This window comes from Pristiophorus japonicus, chromosome 8 (genome assembly GCF_044704955.1).
Source record: "Pristiophorus japonicus isolate sPriJap1 chromosome 8, sPriJap1.hap1, whole genome shotgun sequence".
In the NCBI taxonomy this organism is placed as follows: domain Eukaryota; kingdom Metazoa; phylum Chordata; class Chondrichthyes; family Pristiophoridae; genus Pristiophorus; species Pristiophorus japonicus.
Window position 1 is genome coordinate 221439421 of NC_091984.1, and position 7500 is coordinate 221446920.

Genomic DNA, 7500 nt, shown 5'->3' on the forward strand with positions numbered 1-7500 from the left:
CCCTCTCAGGTTTCTATGCACTTTGTCTCTCCTCTCTGTTGCTGTGTCCTGGTGTGCCTGCGCCAGCATGTTTTTTTTTGCCAACTTATTTTGTTGTTCTGCGTTCTTTCGTCCCTTGCGTCGACCCCCTTGCATTTGTGTAGCAGCAGGAGAATGTGCAGGAAAGAAATGGTGAAAGCAAAGTGAAAGAGAGAGCAGCAAAAAGGTTGTTGATGGATGTGCAGAAGCATGAGCAGCCTGTGGATGGCAGCAAAAGCCTACTGCACCTGGTATTCCCAGGCAGTCTCCCATCCAAGTACTAACCAGGCCTGACTCTGCTTAGCTTCCGAGATCAGACGAGATCAGGCGTTTTCAGACTAGTGTGGCCGTAGGCATCGATGTCATGGCTTTCTCTTTACTTAAACGGACATAAGGCTGTTCTTCACTCCTTTTTCTCCTTCCATGCATTCATCCAAGGAATCAGCACTCAAGATTCATTTCAACATTTTCCTTCCGCCACACCCACCTCTTGCTGCTCTGACTCCCACACAAGCAAACGACAAGCCCTACCCTTCATTGCCTTGCCTCAAGCTTCAAAACTGCCTGACTTTCACCATTCCCTCACTCACCCACAAATCACTCACTCATTCACCCCCCAATCTCACGCTCGCCAACCTCGAAATCTCTCATCCCCTCAAATCGCTCTCCCCCAAATCTCCCCATCCCCAAATCTCTCCTCCCCCAAAAAAGCTTCCACCGCCCCCAAAACACCAGGATTGTTTCATTTCCAATCCCACCAATTATTAAGCCAGATCGCTGTTGTAGCCACATTTCGGAACCCCATGTGGCAAGTGGCGCCTGCTACTCGGCATTCTGATTTGCAACACTCCTCACATGAACACACATGCATTCCAGCAGCATGCTAGTTGGCTTTACATTTTTCCTGCATTGAATTGCAGCTCTTCCTGCACGATTCTTTGTTCTCTTGCTGTTTGTCCCTCTCAGGTTTCTATGCACCTTGTCTCTCCTCTCTGTTGCTGTGTCCTGGTGTGCCTGCGCCAGCATGTTTTTTTTTGCCAACTTATTTTGTTGTTCTGCGTTCTTTCGTCCCTTGCGTCGACCCCCTTGCATTTGTGTAGCAGCAGGAGAATGTGCAGGAAAGAAATGGTGAAAGCAAAGTGAAAGAGAGAGCAGCAAAAAGGTTGTTGATGGATCAACGGCACTGTGTGTGCAGAAGCATGAGCAGCCTGTGGATGGCAGCAAAAGCCTACTGCACCTGGTATTCCCAGGCAGTCTCCCATCCAAGTACTAACCAGGCCTCAGTCTGCTTGGTTTCCGAGATCAGACGGGATCGGGCGTTTTCAGACTAGTGTGGCCGTAGGCATCGATGTCATGGCTTTCTCTTTACTTAAACGGACATAAGGCTGTTCTTCACTCCTTTTTCTCCTTCCATGCATTCATCCAAGGAATCAGCACTCAAGATTCATTTCACCATTTTCCTTCCGCCACACCCACCTCTTGCTGCTCTGACTCCCACACAAGCAAACGACAAGCCCTACCCTTCATTGCCTTGCCTCAAGCTTCAAAACTGCCTGACTTTCACCATTCCCTCACTCACCCACAAATCACTCACTCATTCACCCCCCAATCTCACGCTCGCCAACCTCGAAATCTCTCATCCCCTCAAATCGCTCTCCCCCAAATCTCCCCATCCCCAAATCTCTCCTCCCCCAAAAAAGCTTCCACCGCCCCCAAAACACCAGGATTGTTTCATTTCCAATCCCACCAATTATTAAGCCAGATCGCTGTTGCAGCCACATTTCGGAACCCCATGTGGCAAGTGGCGCCTGCTACTCGGCATTCTGATTTGCAACACTCCTCACATGAACACACATGCATTCCAGCAGCATGCTAGTTGGCTTTACATTTTTCCTGCATTGAATTGCAGCTCTTCCTGCACGATTCTTTGTTCTCTTGCTGTTTGTCCCTCTCAGGTTTCTATGCACCTTGTCTCTCCTCTCTGTTGCTGTGTCCTGGTGTGCCTGCGCCAGCATGTTTTTTTTTGCCAACTTATTTTGTTGTTCTGCGTTCTTTCGTCCCTTGCGTCGACCCCCTTGCATTTGTGTAGCAGCAGGAGAATGTGCAGGAAAGAAATGGTGAAAGCAAAGTGAAAGAGAGAGCAGCAAAAAGGTTGTTGATGGATGTGCAGAAGCATGAGCAGCCTGTGGATGGCAGCAAAAGCCTACTGCACCTGGTATTCCCAGGCAGTCTCCCATCCAAGTACTAACCAGGCCTGACTCTGCTTAGCTTCCGAGATCAGATGAGATCGGGCGTTTTCAGACTAGTGTGGCCGTAGGCATCGATGTCATGGCTTTCTCTTTACTTAAACGGACATAAGGCTGTTCTTCACTCCTTATTCTCCTTCCATGCATTCATCCAAGGAATCAGCACTCAAGATTCATTTCACCATTTTCCTTCCGCCACACCCACCTCTTGCTGCTCTGACTCCCACACAAGCAAACGACAAGCCCTACCCTTCATTGCCTTGCCTCAAGCTTCAAAACTGCCTGACTTTCACCATTCCCTCACTCACCCACAAATCACTCACTCATTCACCCCCCAATCTCACGCTCGCCAATCTCGAAATCTCTCATCCCCTCAAATCGCTCTCCCCCAAATCTCCCCATCCCCAAATCTCTCCTCCCCCAAAAAAGCTTCCACCGCCCCCAAAACACCAGGATTGTTTCATTTCCAATCCTACCAATTATTAAGCCAGATCGCTGTTGTAGCCACATTTCGGAACCCCATGTGGCAAGTGGCGCCTGCTACTCGGCATTCTGATTTGCAACACTCCTCACATGAACACACATGCATTCCAGCAGCATGCTAGTTGGCTTTACATTTTTCCTGCATTGAATTGCAGCTCTTCCTGCACGATTCTTTGTTCTCTTGCTGTTTGTCCCTCTCAGGTTTCTATGCACCTTGTCTCTCCTCTCTGTTGCTGCGTCCTGGTGTGCCTGCGCCAGCATGTTTTTTTTTGCCAACTTATTTTGTTGTTCTGCGTTCTTTCGTCCCTTGCGTCGACCCCCTTGCATTTGTGTAGCAGCAGGAGAATGTGCAGGAAAGAAATGGTGAAAGCAAAGTGAAAGAGAGAGCAGCAAAAAGGTTGTTGATGGATCAACGGCACTGTGTGTGCAGAAGCATGAGCAGCCTGTGGATGGCAGCAAAAGCCTACTGCACCTGGTATTCCCAGGCAGTCTCCCATCGAAGTACTAACCAGGCCTCAGTCTGCTTGGTTTCCGAGATCAGACGGGATCGGGCGTTTTCAGACTAGTGTGGCCGTAGGCATCGATGTCATGGCTTTCTCTTTACTTAAACGGACATAAGGCTGTTCTTCACTCCTTTTTCTCCTTCCATGCATTCATCCAAGGAATCAGCACTCAAGATTCATTTCACCATTTTCCTTCCGCCACACCCACCTCTTGCTGCTCTGACTCCCACACAAGCAAACGACAAGCCCTACCCTTCATTGCCTTGCCTCAAGCTTCAAAACTGCCTGACTTTCACCATTCCCTCACTCACCCACAAATCACTCACTCATTCACCCCCCAATCTCACGCTCGCCAATCTCGAAATCTCTCATCCCCTCAAATCGCTCTCCCCCAAATCTCCCCATCCCCAAATCTCTCCTCCCCCAAAAAAGCTTCCACCGCCCCCAAAACACCAGGATTGTTTCATTTCCAATCCCACCAATTATTAAGCCAGATCGCTGTTGCAGCCACATTTCGGAACCCCATGTGGCAAGTGGCGCCTGCTACTCGGCATTCTGATTTGCAACACTCCTCACATGAACACACATGCATTCCAGCAGCATGCTAGTTGGCTTTACATTTTTCCTGCATTGAATTGCAGCTCTTCCTGCACGATTCTTTGTTCTCTTGCTGTTTGTCCCTCTCAGGTTTCTATGCACCTTGTCTCTCCTCTCTGTTGCTGTGTCCTGGTGTGCCTGCGCCAGCATGTTTTTTTTTGCCAACTTATTTTGTTGTTCTGCGTTCTTTCGTCCCTTGCGTCGACCCCCTTGCATTTGTGTAGCAGCAGGAGAATGTGCAGGAAAGAAATGGTGAAAGCAAAGTGAAAGAGAGAGCAGCAAAAAGGTTGTTGATGGATCAACGGCACTGTGTGTGCAGAAGCATGAGCAGCCTGTGGATGGCAGCAAAAGCCTACTGCACCTGGTATTCCCAGGCAGTCTCCCATCCAAGTACTAACCAGGCCTCAGTCTGCTTGGTTTCCGAGATCAGACGGGATCGGGCGTTTTCAGACTAGTGTGGCCGTAGGCATCGATGTCATGGCTTTCTCTTTACTTAAACGGACATAAGGCTGTTCTTCACTCCTTTTTCTCCTTCCATGCATTCATCCAAGGAATCAGCACTCAAGATTCATTTCACCATTTTCCTTCCGCCACACCCACCTCTTGCTGCTCTGACTCCCACACAAGCAAACGACAAGCCCTACCCTTCATTGCCTTGCCTCAAACTTCAAAACTGCCTGACTTTCACCATTCCCTCACTCACCCACAAATCACTCACTCATTCACCCCCCAATCTCACGCTCGCCAATCTCGAAATCTCTCATCCCCTCAAATCGCTCTCCCCCAAATCTCCCCATCCCCAAATCTCTCCTCCCCCAAAAAAGCTTCCACCGCCCCCAAAACACCAGGATTGTTTCATTTCCAATCCCACCAATTATTAAGCCAGATCGCTGTTGCAGCCACATTTCGGAACCCCATGTGGCAAGTGACGCCTGCTACTCGGCATTCTGATTTGCAACACTCCTCACATGAACACACATGCATTCCAGCAGCATGCTAGTTGGCTTTACATTTTTCCTGCATTGAATTGCAGCTCTTCCTGCACGATTCTTTGTTCTCTTGCTGTTTGTCCCTCTCAGGTTTCTATGCACTTTGTCTCTCCTCTCTGTTGCTGTGTCCTGGTGTGCCTGCGCCAGCATGTTTTTTTTTGCCAACTTATTTTGTTGTTCTGCGTTCTTTCGTCCCTTGCGTCGACCCCCTTGCATTTGTGTAGCAGCAGGAGAATGTGCAGGAAAGAAATGGTGAAAGCAAAGTGAAAGAGAGAGCAGCAAAAAGGTTGTTGATGGATGTGCAGAAGCATGAGCAGCCTGTGGATGGCAGCAAAAGCCTACTGCACCTGGTATTCCCAGGCAGTCTCCCATCCAAGTACTAACCAGGCCTGACTCTGCTTAGCTTCCGAGATCAGATGAGATCGGGCGTTTTCAGACTAGTGTGGCCGTAGGCATCGATGTCATGGCTTTCTCTTTACTTAAACGGACATAAGGCTGTTCTTCACTCCTTATTCTCCTTCCATGCATTCATCCAAGGAATCAGCACTCAAGATTCATTTCACCATTTTCCTTCCGCCACACCCACCTCTTGCTGCTCTGACTCCCACACAAGCAAACGACAAGCCCTACCCTTCATTGCCTTGCCTCAAGCTTCAAAACTGCCTGACTTTCACCATTCCCTCACTCACCCACAAATCACTCACTCATTCACCCCCCAATCTCACGCTCGCCAATCTCGAAATCTCTCATCCCCTCAAATCGCTCTCCCCCAAATCTCCCCATCCCCAAATCTCTCCTCCCCCAAAAAAGCTTCCACCGCCCCCAAAACACCAGGATTGTTTCATTTCCAATCCTACCAATTATTAAGCCAGATCGCTGTTGTAGCCACATTTCGGAACCCCATGTGGCAAGTGGCGCCTGCTACTCGGCATTCTGATTTGCAACACTCCTCACATGAACACACATGCATTCCAGCAGCATGCTAGTTGGCTTTACATTTTTCCTGCATTGAATTGCAGCTCTTCCTGCACGATTCTTTGTTCTCTTGCTGTTTGTCCCTCTCAGGTTTCTATGCACCTTGTCTCTCCTCTCTGTTGCTGCGTCCTGGTGTGCCTGCGCCAGCATGTTTTTTTTTGCCAACTTATTTTGTTGTTCTGCGTTCTTTCGTCCCTTGCGTCGACCCCCTTGCATTTGTGTAGCAGCAGGAGAATGTGCAGGAAAGAAATGGTGAAAGCAAAGTGAAAGAGAGAGCAGCAAAAAGGTTGTTGATGGATCAACGGCACTGTGTGTGCAGAAGCATGAGCAGCCTGTGGATGGCAGCAAAAGCCTACTGCACCTGGTATTCCCAGGCAGTCTCCCATCCAAGTACTAACCAGGCCTCAGTCTGCTTGGTTTCCGAGATCAGACGGGATCGGGCGTTTTCAGACTAGTGTGGCCGTAGGCATCGATGTCATGGCTTTCTCTTTACTTAAACGGACATAAGGCTGTTCTTCACTCCTTTTTCTCCTTCCATGCATTCATCCAAGGAATCAGCACTCAAGATTCATTTCACCATTTTCCTTCCGCCACACCCACCTCTTGCTGCTCTGACTCCCACACAAGCAAACGACAAGCCCTACCCTTCATTGCCTTGCCTCAAGCTTCAAAACTGCCTGACTTTCACCATTCCCTCACTCACCCACAAATCACTCACTCATTCACCCCCCAATCTCACGCTCGCCAATCTCGAAATCTCTCATCCCCTCAAATCGCTCTCCCCCAAATCTCCCCATCCCCAAATCTCTCCTCCCCCAAAAAAGCTTCCACCGCCCCCAAAACACCAGGATTGTTTCATTTCCAATCCCACCAATTATTAAGCCAGATCGCTGTTGCAGCCACATTTCGGAACCCCATGTGGCAAGTGGCGCCTGCTACTCGGCATTCTGATTTGCAACACTCCTCACATGAACACACATGCATTCCAGCAGCATGCTAGTTGGCTTTACATTTTTCCTGCATTGAATTGCAGCTCTTCCTGCACGATTCTTTGTTCTCTTGCTGTTTGTCCCTCTCAGGTTTCTATGCACCTTGTCTCTCCTCTCTGTTGCTGTGTCCTGGTGTGCCTGCGCCAGCATGTTTTTTTTTGCCAACTTATTTTGTTGTTCTGCGTTCTTTCGTCCCTTGCGTCGACCCCCTTGCATTTGTGTAGCAGCAGGAGAATGTGCAGGAAAGAAATGGTGAAAGCAAAGTGAAAGAGAGAGCAGCAAAAAGGTTGTTGATGGATGTGCAGAAGCATGAGCAGCCTGTGGATGGCAGCAAAAGCCTACTGCACCTGGTATTCCCAGGCAGTCTCCCATCCAAGTACTAACCAGGCCTGACTCTGCTTAGCTTCCGAGATCAGATGAGATCGGGCGTTTTCAGACTAGTGTGGCCGTAGGCATCGATGTCATGGCTTTCTCTTTACTTAAACGGACATAAGGCTGTTCTTCACTCCTTATTCTCCTTCCATGCATTCATCCAAGGAATCAGCACTCAAGATTCATTTCACCATTTTCCTTCCGCCACACCCACCTCTTGCTGCTCTGACTCCCACACAAGCAAACGACAAGCCCTACCCTTCATTGCCTTGCCTCAAGCTTCAAAACTGCCTGACTTTCACCATTCCCTCACTCACCCACAAATCAC

At 49.1% G+C, this 7500-nt stretch overlaps 8 non-coding genes across 8 annotated transcripts; all 8 read right to left on the reverse strand.

The window, feature by feature from the left end:
- Window positions 1–254: 254 nt before the first annotated feature.
- Window positions 255–373, reverse strand: LOC139269358 (5S ribosomal RNA). The gene has a single exon (XR_011594240.1). It is a non-coding gene; the product is annotated as a 5S ribosomal RNA (ribosomal RNA).
- An 870-nt stretch (window positions 374–1243) lies between these two features.
- Window positions 1244–1362, reverse strand: LOC139270241 (5S ribosomal RNA). The gene has a single exon (XR_011594586.1). It is a non-coding gene; the product is annotated as a 5S ribosomal RNA (ribosomal RNA).
- Window positions 1363–2218: 856 nt separating this feature from the next.
- LOC139270402 (5S ribosomal RNA) lies at window positions 2219–2337 on the reverse strand. The gene has a single exon (XR_011594747.1). It is a non-coding gene; the product is annotated as a 5S ribosomal RNA (ribosomal RNA).
- Window positions 2338–3207: 870 nt separating this feature from the next.
- Window positions 3208–3326, reverse strand: LOC139270503 (5S ribosomal RNA). Its single transcript, XR_011594845.1, has one exon. It is a non-coding gene; the product is annotated as a 5S ribosomal RNA (ribosomal RNA).
- Window positions 3327–4196: 870 nt separating this feature from the next.
- Window positions 4197–4315, reverse strand: LOC139270243 (5S ribosomal RNA). Its single transcript, XR_011594588.1, has one exon. It is a non-coding gene; the product is annotated as a 5S ribosomal RNA (ribosomal RNA).
- An 856-nt stretch (window positions 4316–5171) lies between these two features.
- LOC139270413 (5S ribosomal RNA) lies at window positions 5172–5290 on the reverse strand. Its single transcript, XR_011594758.1, has one exon. It is a non-coding gene; the product is annotated as a 5S ribosomal RNA (ribosomal RNA).
- Window positions 5291–6160: 870 nt separating this feature from the next.
- LOC139270244 (5S ribosomal RNA) lies at window positions 6161–6279 on the reverse strand. Its single transcript, XR_011594589.1, has one exon. It is a non-coding gene; the product is annotated as a 5S ribosomal RNA (ribosomal RNA).
- Window positions 6280–7135: 856 nt separating this feature from the next.
- LOC139270425 (5S ribosomal RNA) lies at window positions 7136–7254 on the reverse strand. The gene has a single exon (XR_011594769.1). It is a non-coding gene; the product is annotated as a 5S ribosomal RNA (ribosomal RNA).
- Window positions 7255–7500: the final 246 nt, after the last annotated feature.